Consider the following 19,046-nt stretch of genomic DNA (forward strand, 5'->3'; position numbering starts at 1 on the left):
GAACACAAATATTGAAGAGGCAAGGTGCTCTTGAAACCAAAAGGAACTTGTCTCCAAGTGAAAGAAATTTATATGAAAACACCGCCTTTATCAGTAAGGTACACTGGTAAGAGTATTTCAAGATCTTTTATTTAAGAGCAGATAGAAAGCATAACATCACTGTTCATAGAACATAGTCTAGCACTATAAATATAAAACTCCAGTGGAAATTAATTTTTCCAATTCAGTAAAATAAATTAGTGTTAGTGGAAACAGTGAAATTGTTTGGAGATTGCTTTTCTCTGAAGGATGACTGCCACTGCTTAAATAAGTAATTCACCACCTAACAAATAAATAAGGCATATATGTTCATTACTAAATATTTTCTATAAGGTATGAGCCCCTTAATATAGCAGGGTTCTACTAAATAGTGGTACATTTAAAAAGTGTTGTTTGATAGAATATTTATTACACGTGGAGGGTATGAGAATGAAAGCACTATAAAACACACCTGGGTTCACTTCCAAATGAACTAATACTTTTCAGTGAAAGGTTTTAACTACTCTTCAAATACCCATGTGAAGTTAGGGTGCCACCCATACGTTCCTTCCTTTGAGATTGGATGATAGAGATTTAGGAACTCACAAGTCTCCTGAAGACCAGAAACATTTTCATATTCTTTAAAATGAAGTATTTTACAGCTATCCTATATAATAAAAGGCTAATATGCAAATTGACCAAATGGCAGAACAACCAGTTGCTATGATGTGCACTGGCCACCAGGGGGCAGACACTCAATGCAGGAGCTGCCTCCTGGTGGTCAGTGTGCTCCCACAGGGGGAGTGCCGCTCAGCCAGAAGCCCTGAGCTGGGCTCACGGCTGGTGAGCACAGCGGCGGTGGCAGGAGCCTCTCCAGCCTCCGTGGCAGTGCTAAGGATGTCCGACTGATGGCTTAGGCCTGCTCCCCGGAACGGGCCTAACTCGCCAGTCGGACATCCCCTGAGGTCTCCTGGACTGCGAGAGGGCACAAGCTGGGCTGAGGGAATCCCGCCCCCTCCTCCCCCCCAGTGCACAAATTTCATGCACTGGGCCTCTAGTCATTTATATTCTTGGGAGTATTGATTTGATCTAAAATTGTTTGGCCAGAGACACAATTTGCAAATGCAGAAGACAACAAAAGAGTAAATTGCAATAGTAGAGAAGCCAAATAACTGTTCCTGGCTCAACGTAAGTTTTAAAATAAATGGTATCCATTATTATTGTTGGTGTTATTATTCACTAGTTATATAATATTCTAAGTAGAATACATTCTTCAAATTGTCAATTATAACCTGCTCAGTATATTCCTTTTAGGCAATTCTAAAAATCAAAATAATTTCAAATGTTTCTCTAACTTTTGAGACATGTAAGAGTAAAATAATAATCACTCAAAAATCTTTGACAGATTTTGAAGAAACTTGGAACAAAATTATTTCCTAAAGTATCTTCCAGATTTTAAGATAACAAGCAAAATGGTCATTACATTATGTTGTTGTTGTTGTTGTTTTTTGTTTGTCAATATGTTTATTATTTATCTGATTGATATTATTGGTATTATTTGTTATGGGTCAAATTATCAAGCACTAGAGTTTTTTCCTAATCTCACAGGTATATTTTATTGTACTTTGGGCTCATGTTATAAATAATGTGTATTGGAAATTTATGCTCTTTTTCTAGATCTAGCAGCTTATTTTTATGATTTCACATTATCATAGATACTTATAGTTGTTTTACAGTTGCATTTATGACATACTAGAGGCCCGTTGCATGAAATTCGTGCAAGAGGGAGGTGTGTGTCCCTCAGCCCAGCCTGCACCCTCTCCAAACTGGGATCCCTTGAGGGATGTCCGACTGCCCGTTTAGGCCCAATCTCGGTAGGATCAGGCCTAAACAGGTAGTCGGACATCCCTCTCACAATCCAGGACTGCTGGCTCCCAACTGCTCGCCTGCCTGCCTTCCTGATTGCCCCTAACCTCTTCTGCCTGCCAGCCTGATCATCCCCCTAACCACTCACCTGATAGCCTGATTGATGCCTAACTGCTCTCCTGCCAGCCTATTTGCCCCTAACTGCCCTCCCTGCAGGCCTGGTCACCCCTAACTGCCCTCCCCTGCAGGCCTGGTCCCCCCCCAACTGCTCTCCCCTGCAGGCCTGGTCCCCCCAACTGCTCTCCCCTGCAGGCTCGGTCGCCCCCAACTTCCCTCCTCTGCCAGCCTGATCACCCCTAACTGCCCTCCTCTGCAGGCTTGATTGCCCCCAACTGCCCTCCCTTGCAGGCCTGGTCCCTCCCAACTGCCCTCCCCTGCTGGCCTAATCACCCACAACTGCCCTCCCTTGCAGGCCTGGTCCCTCCCAACTGCCCTCCCCTGCTGGCCTAATCACCCACAACTGCACTCCCTTGCAGGCCTGGTCCCTCCCCTGCTGGCCATCTTGTGGTGGCCATCTTGTGTCCACATGGGGGCAGGATCTTTGACCACATAGGGGCAGCCATCTTGTGTGTTGGAGTGACAGTCAATTTGCATATTACTCTTTTATTAGATAGGATAGAGGCCTGGTGCATGGGTGGGGGCCAGCTGGTTTGCCCTGAAGGGTGTCCCGGATCAGGGTGGGGTTCCCTTGGGGCATGGGGTGGCCTGAGCGAGGGGTCTCTGGTGGTTTGCAGGCCGGCCATGCCCCCCGGCCACCCATGCAGAGGCCCTGGTATCTGGGATTTATTTATCTTCTATTAATTGAAACTTTGTAGCCTTGAGTGGAGGCTAGAGCAGGCCAGGGTGGGCAGAAAGCTTGGCTTCCTCCATTGCCGGGGAAACCCAAGCCTCCTGCTCACTCTGGCTGCTGCCATTTTTGTTGGGATTTATTTATCTTCTATAATTGAAACTTTGTATCCTTGAGCGGAGGCCAGGCAGGCCAGGAAGTCTAGCTTCCTCCATCACCTGGGAAACCCAAGCCTCCTGCTTGCTCTGTGGCTGCCGCCATTTTTGTTGGGATTTATTTATCGTCTATAATTGAAACTTTGTAGCCTTGAGTGGAGTCCACAGCTGGCCAGGGTGTGAGGGAAGTGGAGCTTCCTCTATTGCCAGGGAAACCCAAGCCTCCTGCTCGCTCTGTGGCCGCAGCCATCTTGGTTGGGTTAATTTGCATACTCGCTCCTGATTGGCTGGTGGGCGTGGCTTGTGGTGTAGCAGAGGTACAGTCAATTTGCATGTTACTCTTTTATTAGATAGGATTATGTATAAAATGTATGATTTATTTGGCACTGAGTACTTGATTAAGTATAAAACTATGCTTATAACATTCTGATGAGAAAATATTATCCAGTTTATTGAGAAGCACTACTTCTTGGTATGAGTGAAAAGGGATCAGTATCTTTATTAAATTAGGTACAAGTTATGCCAAAAATCACATTCTAGAGTACTTTTCCTGGTAACAAAAGTATTTCATATAAACACCTGGCTATGAACAATGACTTTTTTATGAATCAAAATTGAACAAGATTATTTTAATTTTTATTCTCTTAATGCATCTTATGTGGTTTAATAATGGGATTAGTTTTTCCTCCCAATCCCCATACCTCATCATAATCATCTGCCCTCCCCAACCAGGCACTCACACACAAATGCACTAATAACTACATCTTTCTAGATCTGACATAGCACAGGGAGTCTTAGGTCATAAAACTCAATAGTGGAGGGAGATCAAGAATCATTACTCCCATCAGGTAGAGGAGTTTTACAACCAGAAGGATAACTTTGACAGTTTGCTTGGTTTTCTTACTTTTAAAACTTTCTCCCACGATTGGGACAATTGAGAAGTCACATCTTTCTGCACCCTTGACCTTGGGATTTCAAGCCCTTCTTCTCTGTTTGTTCAACAGTGTAACTAGCTGGAGCCTAGATTGACTGGAGGCAGGAGTGGTCAAATGAAAAGATCTAAAGGGCTATTGAGTAGAAGAGAAGGCGTAAGGAGGAGCCCCAGGAAGGAACATGGGATATACCCCATTTCAGAAAAAAAGCTGTGTCAATGCATTAAGTTGGAAACAGATCAAGTAGAATAGTGAAGTCATCTCAGATCATGTCTACCCTGTGAATCCTCCCTAAATTTGTCTACATTACTGAAGATGAAATAAAAAAAAAATTAGTTGCAAATCCTTCAGAATTTCCTATGAAAGTTTGACCAGACAAAGGTAGGCCACACTTTCATCCTTCCCTTCCACTCTTCTCTTGCAATTATCAATGGACATCTAGCCTTCTATACCATAGATGCCAAGAAGAAAACAAAAATAACAAGTTAGACCAACAAAAATTATTTTATTGACTATGTTCTCTTTTAAATAATAGTGATACACTTAGATGTATGAACTGTTGAAAAAATGGGCCTTAACAAACCCTGAAACACCATCTTTGCTAGTCAATATTTATTTAGTAACTTAGAAGTTTTATCATTGATTAGTGTCTATCTAGTATTTTTCTTAAAAATTTAAACTTCCTATATATTTAGTTACTTTTTGAGGCTTATAAATTTCACATTCTTGGTGGCATTTTATTAAGTGAAACAATAAATTTTTCCAGGCCTATTTTAAATGTGCTTATGTCCAGGAAAATATATAAGCAAATTCAAAAGATTGCTAGCAGTCATTCAAGCTAGTGGATTTATTTGGGACCCTTTCAGTATGTTATGATATACTGGAGAGAGTTGCTATAAGCCAAGTTTGAGATAAGTACAGGTCAAACTAGAAAGCGACTTTTTGAAGAGAAATAACTCACTAGCCAAAGTTAGAGCTATTTACTAGGACATTTTAAAACCTCCTCCTCAGACCCAGATGTTGCCTTAATTCCATAATCAGGTCAGTTGTGATGCTAATTTGTAACTTTGCTATCAGGTATAACCAGATGTTTCATTTAACCTCTAATATAAATAAAACATCTGATAAAGTTTCGCAATGCCTTTGTAAACAGCTGTTTGATCTGGAAACTTACTGCTGAAGCAGCTGTACTGATCTGGTCATTCTCTCTACATAATGTCAAGGTAATTGTCTTGATCCTTGGGAAACTGCTGCTGTAGGTGTTACAAAGTCTTTCATTACAGCATGTTAGATCTCTTTCCAATGGCTAATGTCTAGTCAACACATGTTTAGTCTATCCAATGAGAATTTATTAAGTACATTTAAAATGTACAAAGAAATTGCTGGCCTATTTCTTTGAGGATGAAAATGTAAGTTGAGTGCATTGTTAAGGCAATTTTATTACACACTTAACATTATAAAACAATATTTGAGCAGTCCTTACACTATGAGAAATTGAGTTAGCACTTGCATTCTTTTTCTGGTTTATTAAATACATCTAAGAATGCTACTCCTCAATTTATTCATATTTTTTATTCCTTGGTTAACGTAGGCACATTTCCAACATTAGTAATTATTTCATGTGATTAAAATAATAGGATGATAAAGAGTTGATGCTTAAATTGATTAAAACTAAATTAAGATAGTATTTTAGACATGTATAAAATGTTCAGCATTTCTAGAAGAACAAATATCTAATCTAAAATAATTAAACTGGCATATTTCAAAATATTAGTAGATGAGTATATATGGTCCATTCTAATAAATATTGACCAAGCTCACCTGTTTTAGGTTTCTTGTTTAACGAATCAAAGTTTGGGGTGTTATGCAAAATAAGTTGTATGTACATAAGGGAGAAATATTATAATAAATAATGCAGAGATTTTTATTTGATATTTGAAAAATCAATATATTTTATTTAGATATTTGTTGATTTAATGAATAACGCATTATTTTTATCACATACATCTTCCAAATACACATTCCTGAAAATTTTTATATTTTGGGGTCTGCAATTTTTTTTCAACTCAAATTTCTTAGTCTTTGTGCCTACATTTTTTATTGTGTATATGCACAACATGAAACAGAAAGCACCTGCTTAAAATACTTCACAAGATATAATAATTATATATATTTCACTTTCTGTTTGGGAAGCTGTTGAGCCATTCCTCCCCATGGGAAATTTAATCCATGCACCCTGTAAGAAAGCAGAATCTTCTAGGTAGTGGCATAGTCAGGCCTCAGGATCCTGACAAACTTTCCCAGCTATCTCTTGATTTACAAGAGTCTCTGTACTAGATAGTTTCATGTTAAGGGAATTCTAGATTGCAATATCCAGAGGCATCCTGCTAAGTTATTAGCTTAAATTAAGCTATGCCAAATGATTTAAGATGAACTTAAAGGCAATAGGGAACAGAAGCATTACCCACCAGCAATGAGTTAGAGTGGTGGCACTCTCTGAAATGCAGATTTAGATTGGATGACCCTGGACATGAATTGGATAAAGAGTAAAATTATTGAGCAGTGGAAGCCAGGAGGAATGCTTAATTGTACTAGGCAAGAAGTTTGGTGGTATTAAAGCTCTTTGTACATACATGCATATAGGCATGCAGGTGTGTGTTTGTGCTATATTTTCCCTAGTGGGGAAAATCCATTTTCAGCTTAGATCCTATTTAGTGACTTTTTTTTTTACTGAAATAAGTAAATATGGTAGGTCACCACCTCAGAGACCTACCATAGGGGTGAAAACAGATATAGAGATAAAAGCTACAGGGCCACACAAATATAAACAGAAGCCATTCCTCCATAATAAGCACACAGGCGCAAGCATTTTGAACAGTAGAAGCAAGCAAAGCCTCTGCATCCTACTTATATCATCCTGCACTTGAGGTGAGCTTTGAAGAAGTCCATAATTAGAAGAGAACCAGCTCAATGATGAAAGGCAGGAATCAGACCAAAACAGGGTGGTCAGGAACAGTCACCTAGATTGCTTTTAACAGGATGTGAACAATTGGGGGAAAAAAGGGTGACCCAGACAGGGATATTTCTCTTAGCTATTCTTGGCTAAGGAATATTATTCACCAATTTCTAATGAGGGAATGTTGGAAATACCTTAGAATCCTCAAGTATCACTTATGGCTTGTTGTGCATTATGTTTAAATCAATTACACCTCATTATTAGTCCAGACTGTGGATTCACTAATTCAAACCCAATTATTTTGTTACTGTTTGGAGACGAGAATTCCTTGCAGTAAGACTGTAAATAGATTATCACAGCCAAAAGTTCGATACCCAATGTGCTACCAAATAAGTAGAACCCTGACAACCAAACTAAGTGCGACAACATGCTACTCTTTACCCCTGCAGCACTGCAAATCGTCTCTGGAGTAATTACTATGGGGGGATATGTGATGCTTTGAAGAACTTAGCATCCCAAGCAACTGTAGAAAGATCTCTCCTGAATTTGCTTTCAGAGATCTTGATGTATGTTTTTTACTTTTGTGAAGACATTATTTTCCTTTGAGAATAATTTGAATTTGAGAAGATAATAGCTAAATGGCATTCTGAACCAATTCTAATGAAAAAAAAAACAAAAACCCTGTGATAATGCTAGGAAAGGTACTAATTTTAGTAGTTAAACTCTATCATGTTTGCTAAAAGTCAGTCATATTACCTTGCAAACACACTTGTTACCATGTCTGATTATAAACAATGTGGCTTAGAAAGAAAGATTAAAATTATTACAATCACAATACTCATCTCCATTTGATTAGTGGCTTTTTAGAATATTAGTGATCAAAATATATCAAAAGAAAAAACAAAGAATGTTCCCAAAACAAAGCTTAATAACAGAGAGAAGCCATTTAAAATTCAGAATGAGCATTTTACAATGAAAGCACTGGCAGGTGCCTCAAAACATCAGCCCCATTATCTCTCCAATTGTATATTATTATAAATATATAAATATACATTTGAATCCTCCTGAAGAACTTGGGCTCTAAAATATTTAGAGTGAACATGGACTCTGGAGTCAGAGGGCCTGAGTTCAAATCACATTTCTATATCTTCCTAACTATGTGATTTGGAGCAAGTTATTTAACTTCTGTGTCTGTTCTCTAATTTTATAATGAAGAGAATAATAACATTCCATTGTTAAAAGAATCAAATAAAATAATATATGTACAAGCACTTAGAACATGGCTAGGCACTTACCAAGTACCCAATAAAAATAATAATAAAAATGTGTTATTGTTATTACATAATAGAAACCAGCCTCATTTCTTTGTAAGCAGTAGTTATTTGTTTTCTTTTGTTAAAATCCAAAATGCCCATCAGAAGCAACCATGTTGTTTAAGAGTTTGGGGCTCCATGTGTCATAAGTATTACATAAAAATATTTTACTTTTGGAAGATTAAGATCTGTCAAGAATATCTTCTATTCTTAAATAGTAGCTGCCAAGTAGACATTTTAGAAATGCTTTAAAGCATGGTGGACACATTGTCACATTAATTAGTGCAATTTTTAAAATATTTAATAGTACTATATAGACATCCTGTGTAGTAAAAATTCTCTATGTATTTTTACTGTTAATATGTACATTTCCACAGAAAAGTGTGGTAGGCAGAATAATGGCTCCCCAAAGATGTTCACGTCCTAGTGATGTGGCCATAAACCAATTTAAGTAATGTCAGCAACTTCTAGAAGTTTGAAGGGACAAGAAATAGACTCTCTCCTAAGGCTTCTAGAAAAAAACACATTTCCACCAACAGATTTCAGCCTGTTGATAACTAAGTTAAGACCATAAGTTTGAATTTCATTCCTGTTCATTTGCTTCTGCTAGGTTCTATGAACATAGACTACTCTCCAAATTCCCAACAATCAAGAAGCAGCTTAATTATTTAAGATCTATTCTTTTTTGCATGTATTTCCTTAGCACATTGCTTTGCACATAATAGCCAGTGAATGAACATGTTCTGAATGAATAAATGAATCTCACATGTGACACCCTTGCAATAAGGGAGTGACTAAAGGCCTCAAGTCAACCATTTTCATTCTACTAGATCAGTGGTCGGCAAACTCATTAGTCAACAGAGCCAAATATCAACAGTACAACAATTGAAATTTCTTTTGAGAGCCAAATTTTTTAAACTTAAACTTCTTGTAATGCCACTTCTTCAAAATAGACTCGCCCAGGCTGTGGTATTTTGTGGAAGAGCCACACTCAAGGGGCCAAAGAGCCGCATGTGGCTCGCAAGCCGCAGTTTGCCGACTACGGTACTAGGTGGTCAGTAAATACATGAATGTGTTATCAAATTATTTATAGATGCTACTACAATATAGAATACATAAGTAATGAAATCATTCAATATAAAATTGTGAGTTAGAAGATTAAAAATTATCTAGTTTCATCCTCTCCTTTCATAGACACTGTAGACATGCAAAAGTGAATTCTTTCTGAATGGCTTGCACATTTGAGAGTGCTATGAATTCTAAACTGTGGCTGTTTTCATGTATCTCTCGTTTGAAAAAAAAAAGAGTCTTTACACATCTTATTTTTACGACTAATATTGAAAGAATTAGAAGATACAAGGAAAACTTTGAAGTTGTCTTCTAACCATCAGAAATAAATCACAAAGCTTGGACCCATTCAGCAGACATCAGTATTTCATAGAAATGTATCTCTGTCTCTCAAGAAGTAATAAATTGGACCACACCTCCACAGTATTTGATGATAATAGGATCAGCGATCAGCCCAGTATCATCTCAAACTAAAATTGGGAGCCTATCCCAAAAAGCATTATTTAAGCCACTGTAAACAACTAGAAATCTGAGTAAGAATAGAAATCGCATTTTGCTCTCCTTTCACAAAGTAGCTGAAGAATATTATGTTGCTATTTCAATAAGAATAACACTACACTGATAACAAACCCTATTCAAAATTTAATAAAGCATTAGTCCCTTAATCAAAACATGACTATGAAGCTTGGACTCCCACTGGAAAGCAGAATAACATGAACAAAAGATAAATGGAACTGTGTCTGAATATCAACTCTACAAACAAAAAACATCTCGTTACACATGCAGCAATTAAAGGCAGGAACTTGAAAGCCATTCACAATTTATCTTTGTCAAGCTCATGACCAAGGAAAAGTTTGAATCATGAAATCAAAGCAGGTCTGAGGTAAATATCAATCAATCAAATGCCATAACACATATATGACTATATGCTCTTTTTTTTTTTTGCTTAGGCTGAAGACATCTAGAATGTGACAGATAGATAGTTTGCATTGAAAAGGGAGATCTGGCCCTAGATGGTTTGGCTCAGTGGATAGAGCTTCAGCCTTCGAACTGAAGGGTCCCGCCTTCCAATGCAGCCAGGGGCACATGCCCGGTTGCAGGCTCGATCCCCAGGAGGGGGTGTGCTGGAGGCAACAGATCAATGATTCTCTTTCATCATTGTTTCTATCTTTCTCTTTCTCTCTGAAATCAATATTTTTTAAAAGGGAGATCTGGCCCACCTAACAGCCAGAAATACAGGCTTAGATTTTAGAATGTCAGTGGAGTCTTGCTTCTCCTTCCTGTCAGTTTCCCTAAGTTAATAATAGCCTGTCCATTCCTTGCTTCATTCTCAGGGGAAGACAACCACATTATATTTTCAACTCTGTAGTTGTAGGTGTTCAAGTATATTGTCATAGTCATTATAGCTGTTCTGCCTCCACCTCTCCTCCCATGTACTCTTTACAAGGCTTTGCAAATTCCCACTAATCATTTGACTTAAAACCATCACTTCTCTAGATCTCACTGTTGTTTTCTAGACATGGCCCTTAAAGTTGCTTTCTTCAAAATTTAGGGTCTATGTCCTACTTCTTCTGGTTTGTTGTTTGTAAAAGATATTTCATCCATTCAACTATTCAGTCCATCAGTTCCTCATCCACCCATTCATTCAATCAATAGAGCATAATACTGCTATGGGCCAGTCACTTCCCTAAGTGATGAAGATATACAGAGAACAACATAAAATCCATACTCTATCATTGTTACCTTCCAATGACAAGACAATACAATTGAGAAAGCAAAGGGTTGCTTATCTTGAGTAATCAGGAAAGGCCACATTGAGGAGGTTTATTTATTTACTAGGGCTATCGTAACAAACTATAGCATATTGGGTGGCATAAACAACAAAAACACACCAGAGGCAAAAAGTCCAATATCAAAGTTTTGGCAGGATTGGTTCTTTCTTAGGTTTCTCTCTGGTTAAGAAATAGTCATTAAAACAACACATATATAGGAAACCAAGATGGCAGCATAAGGTAAACACCTGTATGTGCTGCCTATCACAACCACACCAACAATACAACTAAAAGACAATATGACTATCACCCAGAACCATGGGAAAGCTGGCTGAGTAGAAGTTCTACAACTAGAAGGAAAGAAAAAAGTGCATTGAGACTGGGTAGGAGATTCAGAGACGCGGAAAAGCAGAGGTACGGAGGCGCGCGAATCTGGTGACTGGGTGCACTGTTTTTTCCAATTGGAAGGGAGATACAAGCTCCCAACTGCTCTGAACTCCAGTTTCCGGCGAGACTCTGGGGACCCAGAGTCCTACGGGGAGAAACTGGACTGTCTGGCATCGGGTCGGAAAGTGAGGGTGGCTTTTTTGCAGAGGTGCCTGCAGGAATCATTGTTTACTGTGCTGGGGCATGGGACACAGGGACGCAGAGACGCAGAGATGGCTGACTGGCAGCCAAGGCTGTTTGCCACGACTTGGTGATTCCCTGAGACCCCACCCCACCCAATTTACAAACCCACCCAAACTGTGCGCAGTGGCTTTTGCATATGAATGGCCTGCCCTTTCGCAGCTTAACCTAACAAACTGCATCTGGGTCAGACAGCTCCATAACTTTCAAACCCCAAACAAAGAGGAGAAATCTGCAGATCTCACTATACTCCTGCTGAGTGGCCTCAGATAGTAGCTGACTTGCACCCCATTGGAGATCCAGGAGCCAGTGTACCTAGTCGTCACTATGAGATGACACCAGATTTCAACTCCTCACATACATAAGTGACCCACTCAAGAGGCAGACTCAGTGAGCACCAAAGCCCCACTGAAGCAAGTCCTGCCCCATAAGGGTGTCTCCAGCACAGCAGTTCTTCCATTATAGACACAGCTGACCCTCACAGCCAATTGGCCTAGAGGTCAATTCCTCCCAGTGTACCAACAGCAATCAAGGCTTAACTACAACTAGAATGTGCACCCAGCCCACAAAGGGGTGCACTAAGAGTGTCCACCTCAGGTGATTGGGGAGGCTGAGCCACTGGGCCCTGTAGGTCACCTACCACACAAAGCTGATCCTCACAGCCAATTGGCCTGGAGGTCAATTCCTCCCAGTGTACCAACAGCAATCAAGGCTTAACTACAACTAGAATGTGCACCCAGCCCACAAAGGGGTGCACCAAGAGTGTCCACCTCAGGTGATTGGGGAGGCTGAGCCACTGGGCCCTATAGGTCACCTACCACACAAAGCCACTCCATCAACACAGGGAAGCAGCCAAAATGCAGAGACAAAGAAACATGTCACAAATGAAATAAATGGAGGAAAGCAAACTACTGGATATAGAGTTCAAAACCATAGTTATAAGGTTACTCAAGTATCTTTTAGAAACTGCCGAGAAACTTAGGGAGACCTCCGAGGAACTTAGTGAGACTTTCAAGGATCTTAATGAGAATGCCAAAAAAAAAAAAAAAATAGAAAAGGACCAGTCATAAATTAAGCATACCAGTCTGAAATAAAGAATAATATACAGAAATCCAACAGTAGACTAGAGGACCCCAAGAATAAAACCAAAGATTTGAAACATGAGGAAGCAAAAAACACCCAACAAGAAAAACAAAAAGAAAAAAGAATCCAAAAATATGAAGATAGTGTAAGGATCCTCTGGGACAACTTCAAGCGTACCAACATCTGAATTTTTGGGGTGCCAGAAGAAGAGAGAGAGCAAAATATTGAAAACCCATTTGAAGAAATAATGACAGAAAACTTTCCCTACAAGTCCAGGAAGCACAGAGAACCCCAAACAAAAGGAATCCAAAGAGGACCACACCAAGACACATCATAATTAAAATGCCAAGGGCAAAAGACAAAGAGATAATCTTGAAAGCAGCAAGAAAAAAACAGTTAGTTACCTACAAGGGTGTACCCATACGACTGTCAGCTGATTTCTCAACAGAAACTATGCAGGCCAGAAGGGAGTGGCAAGAAATATTCAAAGTGATGAATAGTAAGAACCTACAACCAAGATTACTCTACCCAGCAAAGCTATCATTCAGAATTGAAGGGTAGATAAAGAGCTTCACAGACAAGAAAAAGCTAAAGGAGTTCATCACCACCAAGCCAGGATTATATGAAATGCTGAAGGGTATTCTTTAAGAAGAGGAAGAAGAAAAAAAAAGGTAAAAATAAAAATTATGAACAACAAAGTGACAACAAATACATATCTATCAACAAGTGAATCTAAAAATTAAGTCAATTAAAAAATCTGATGAATAGAATAAACCAGTGAATATAATAGAATCAGGAGCACAGAAAGGGAGTGGACTGACAATTCTCGGGGGGAAGGGGGCGTGAGGGGTGCGGGAAGAGATTGGACAAAAATCTTACACCTATGGATGAAGACAGTGGTGGAGGGTAAGGGGATAGGGTCGGGGGGGCGGAATCAGGTGGAGGGGAGCTATGAGGGGAAAAAAGAGGAACATCTGTAATAATCTGAACAATAAAGATTTATTTTTAAAAAAAACAACACATATAACTTTCTTATACAACTGAGTCACTTCCAAATTCCTTCTTCTTTCCTAGATGTTGTCTCAAACTGTATTATTTACCTTTCTCCATATTTTGACTTTTTACATTATCCTTTTCTTCTGTTACCCCTTTTCCTTTGTCCATCAAATGCTGTAATCACTAAACTGAAATTTTTAAAGGTTAACTTTGATTGAGATATACTTTTTTTTCAGGTAATAATAATCCTTTATTTTTGCACAATGCTTTATAGTTAACAAAATGTTATCATACACTGTACCATTTAAGACTTAAACCTGTGAGAAAGATAGAAAAAAACATGTGACTTTAGTAACAGCTTATGAACCAAGATGCAGTTTATTGTATTAGAAAAAGGGGCAAATCCAGATTATCTGCCATATAAAGAGAAATACAACTGCCTGTCATGTGTTTGGAAACACTATCAAATAGTATTAATTAAGGGAAGGGCAATACAATTATTAATAACTTTACTTTAAAAATCTAACCTCAGTGAAAAGCAGCCAAACATCAAGTGTTGGAAATATGCATTGATAATTCAAAATAAAACCTTCACTTAAAGATGGAAAATTAAAACATCAAAAAGAACATATATAGCATACAATAAAAGGAACACTAATACACCAAATATATTATTTGAGGTAACTGAGGACTTGTCCCGATATAGAAACTGCAAATCAATAAAAATTCCAGATTCAATAAAGCAGCACATTTCCACAAAGAGATGACTTTATAAGAACCTTGAAAAATGATGTAAAAAGATCTAAAAGTCAGAAACTAGATAAAAACACTCAAAAAAGTAGCTCAAATAGCTCCATGTATTCCCTTTAAAACTATCCCTAATAGTTGCCAGTGTTATTATGTTGGCTTATGTCATTAAATAGGTATCTCTTGACTATGTTATATTTTGATTATGGTTAGAAATTGTGATTAGAAATGGATAGAGAGGGAAGGAAGAAGGGGAGTAAATGAAAGAAAAGCAAAAAGGAAGAATGGAAAGAAAAGAGGAAGGGAGATAAGATGGGAGGGAAGGAGAGAAGGAGCAAAAGTGAAGGGAAAGGGAAAGAGCTAACCCATGGTAAAACAAACAAACAACAAAAAAAAACCACTATAATAATCAGAAAATAAATGACACCAAACCAACTTTTCTTAAAAAAAAAAAATAAAAAAAAGAATGAGGTAAAAGTAAATCACAAAGGTAAGCAATTATGTGCGGAAAAGACAGGTGAAACAGTAAAGGGCCTTCTTTTATAATGATACCAAACTGGAAAGTACTCTTGGAAAAAGAATGCCTAAGTAACTCAATTTTTAGTCTCACGGTGTCCTGTTGAGACCTCTTACAGACTGCATCACAATAAATGCCCTCAGCAGTTGAGATGGCCCTTAGCCTCATGGGGGCCAATCACAGGTATTCCTTGGAACCCCTAAATCAAAGTAATTCCAGGCTGTGTGTCTTTTCAGCGGCCATTATGGTATATTCCTGGCATGTTGAGATGATTCAGGATTTGTTTTCTAAGAGCTCTTCTATTCAGTTCAAGTAAACCTTGGTGACATGAAGAAGATCCAACAACATTCAACTAAGACTTAAAGCAACTTCTACAAGCAATTTATCAAAGAATCAAGTACTTAACAAATCAAAGTATTTTTTCTTTTAAATAAAGTTAAATAAATAATATGTTGTGACTAGTACCCCACATGTGAAAGAAAATGTGAACTGAAAGAATTAGTCAAAAATATAATGTCTTTTTGTTTCTTTGTTTATTAGTACATCAATTTTCCAACTTTCCTTGGTCAGGAAAGTGACTTTGGGTAACAAGCATATTGTTATTTCAGTAAAAATGTCCACAGTACAGGTCTCTAGGAAATATACAAACTTTATAAAAAGAAACTCTTCTGTTTGGAAGTAGAGCTTTGATCAAATTTGTAACAATAAATACAATTTTGACTTTTTAAGAATCAGGATTAAAAAGAACACAGATTTATTATTATGAAGATATTAAAAAGCTAGATTTTTCCCAGGTGATGTTTAAATTGTAATTTTATCATTAGATTCTAAAGCTTATCTGAGTGTCATTTCTATTTCTCTGAAAATCATTCACATTTCTACCTAAAAATCTTTTTTCTTTTCATATAAATTTCATAAATTTAGGCTGTCCAACACAGCACTTTCAGTTTACCTTCCAACAGCCAATAGTTCTCTTAGTGATTACAGATATTGAAAACTCAATTTTGTTTTTGTTCTTTTTCTTGGTTTCATAAATGACTGTGTACAGGTTCCAATTTTATGCTGCATTCCAAACATGGACTTAGTTATAGTTCTCAGCCCTGTTGTACACTAGAATCATCTGGGAACTTCTTAACACATCACATCCAGATCACATGCCAATTACAATTGGTCTGCAGTAAAATCTGAGCATCAGTACTAATTGAACTTCTTCAAATGATATCACATTGCATCGAAGACTAAGAAACACTGGTTAAGAAACCCAAGTCTAAGAGGCCCTTTTTTTTCCAGGATGATAATTACCAAAATAGAAATATTCTTGTCTGGAAAAAAATTCAAAGTTAGGTCACTAAATTGTGTAAGCCTTAAAAAGTGCACAACTAACAAGAAACACATCATTGTAAGTAGATAACTACTCACTTATTCTAAAATTTTCAACATGTAAAACAACTCTTGGTAGATTCAGATGCATTGGTTTAGACTTCACATGCAGAGACCAATCACAGCTGGCTCTGAACAAAACTGTGAGACAGATAAAATGAGTCTTCAGTGCCCCACTCTTCCCTTTCTTCAAGCTACATTTACATTCCCTCTGAATTTTCAATACTTGGCTTACTACACAGACCTCTCTATGGAGCTAAGGTCACAGTAAAAATTACCAGAAAAAAAACCAACAACACAAATGACTCCTTGTTTGAAGTCAATATGTTGTTGTTTAAGCACTTCTGATAACATAATAACAATAACCATGCAAACAAACAGGGGTGCGTAAACAACACCACATTAGCAGATAAAATATTTGTGCTTACTTTTAAATGTGGACACGTCTCCCTTGTGGTACCACATCCATATGTTTCCTTGAAGGCATATTTTGGCTGCAAGAGAAAAAAAAATTTTAGTTTTCATATAAGGCAATAAAATGTGGTGTTTGAAATTTGGCTGTGCCACTTTATGACTCTGGGAAAGGTACTTAACCTTTCCAAGCTTCAGTTGTACAATGGGAAATAATAAACTTAAATACTAGATAAAGGCATGCAATATAAATAGCATATGGAAAGCTCTGAGAAATATTAGCTGTTATGAGAAAAAATTACTATTTGTAATTTTCCTATTTCCTTAAGAAACCATTCTTTTATCTCATGATTATGTTTATAGTTGTTTTATATGCTTCTTTGTTTTTTTCCAAAGCGCTTTTACCCATATAATTTTGTATTCTACTTGGAGAAGACAATCATTGGAAACTCAATAGCATTGTACTTAAAGCATAATCATGCTATCCTCTGTAGTACTTAGTGATCAAAATAAGACATGTGGGTAAGTTTTAGGGTAATTTTTATCAAAGAATCTCCTCATCAGAATCACTTAGAAAACTCTTTAAAACATAAATTCCTTTCCTGCCCACAACTCAGCTGAAGAAGTTTTCATGAAAACAGAAGCTTTAGGAAGACACTTTACATGATGTACTGAAGATTGTTTATATTCAGGACTGTCCATAGACAAAATTAGTTATCTTGCAATATGAGGGGTTCCCTGTTTCTGGAAGGGTCCAAGGGTGAGCAGAATGGCTATGGTGCAGAAACTGGGGAACATCTTAAAATATAGGAAGGGTGTCTGAGCTGAGCTGAACTAGGGTTAAGTCCCCTTTCAATGCAGAGATTCAATTCCAAACAAAATTTTAAGACCAACTTTGGATTAGGAATTTCCAGAAATACTACACATATTTCATTTAACCAGTTTGCAAGAGAGGTTTTATCTGAGAAAAATAAATTCACAGAGGCTATTTTTTAATACAAGATAGTATCCCACTCTCAGCTTCTCACTCCAAATAAAGTAGGATTTCTATCACTCCACACCACCTCCACTTGGCATAAAAGCACTTCCTTCTCTTGACTTTTCTGTTTCTCATTAATAATCTCATCCACTGAGACTCAAAGGCACCTGTTGTTATCTAGCAGTTCTGAGAAATATGATTACATCATTGCTGTCCCTTCCTTGGCCCCATTTTTATTTTTTTAATATTTTTATTGGTTTTAGAGAGGAAGGGAGAGGGAGAGAGAGATAGAAACATCAATGATGAGAGGGAATCATTGATCCGCTGCCTCCTGCATGCCCCACACTGGGGATCGAGCCCACAATCCAGGTATGTGCCCTGACTGGGAATTGAACCGGTGACCTCTTGGTTCCTAGGTCAAGGCTCAACCTCTGAGCCACACCCAGCTGGGCCCTTGGCCCCATTTTTAATCAGTGGTAATAGCCTATTGATTTCACTTCCAAAATTGTTCTTTCACATTTTTTTCTCTTTGCCTTCCTAATTCCATGACTCCAGACCAAGTTCTATTAACTAATGCATATGCCTCTTCCCCAGCTAATCCATTTTATTCATAACCACCAAATTAACTTCCATAATAAAAAATTCTGCTACTTCTTTGATTAAATATATTAAATACACCCCCATTCCTTACCAAAAACAAACAAGCCCTAGTTTGACATTTTAAGCTAAATGAGGATTCAAGAATTTCATGTAATTATAATTGCTCTGCAATAAAATCTGAGCATCAGTAGTACTTGAACTTCTTCAAATGATATTATATTGCATCTAAGACTAAGAAACACTGGTTAAAAAAAACAGGTTTATTTCACATTAAGCCTTTTCACCTACCATGATTTCCAACCAAAATGAAACAGTAATTTTTCCATAAGCACAGCTCTTATTTTCAGGTCTCCTTTTGATTCCTTAGGTTGATGCCCACCTGTCTGATTACATGTCCCAGGCACCTGGGAGCTGATTAATCTGGTGTATCAGGAAGCAGAAGCAAGGCAGAGTGGGGGAAGGCAAAGTTTTGAAAAGAAAGGTCACCAGATGTTTAGAGGGAATATTATCAATCAGAATGGGTAAAATAGAAATAGAAAAATCCTTGTAGAGACAAGGATAGCTATGTGGCTAGAACTGGGATTGGCAAACTGCGGCTCGTGAGCCACATGCGGCTCTTTGGCCCCTTGAGTGTGGCTCTTCCACAAAATACCACGGCCTGGGTGAGTCTGTTTTGAAGAAGTGGCGTTAGAAGAAGTTTAAGTTTAAAAAATTTGGCTCTCAAAAGAAATTTCAATCGTTGTACTGTTGATATTTGGCTGTTGACTAATGAGTTTGCC

General features: G+C 37.8%; 1 long non-coding RNA gene across 1 annotated transcript in view; it reads right to left on the reverse strand.

Annotated features, from left to right (window-relative positions):
• Positions 1–19,046, reverse strand: part of LOC308236977 — a 354,070-nt gene that overhangs the window by 165,315 nt on the left and 169,709 nt on the right. Inside the window, exon 2 of the long non-coding RNA XR_013959392.1 lies at positions 16,706–16,771. This is a non-coding gene — a long non-coding RNA (uncharacterized lncRNA). The remainder of the gene's footprint in view (positions 1–16,705; positions 16,772–19,046) is intronic.

The sequence above is a fragment of the Plecotus auritus genome (genome assembly GCF_963455305.1).
Source record: "Plecotus auritus genome assembly, chromosome: 11".
Classification (NCBI taxonomy): Eukaryota; Metazoa; Chordata; class Mammalia; order Chiroptera; family Vespertilionidae; genus Plecotus; species Plecotus auritus.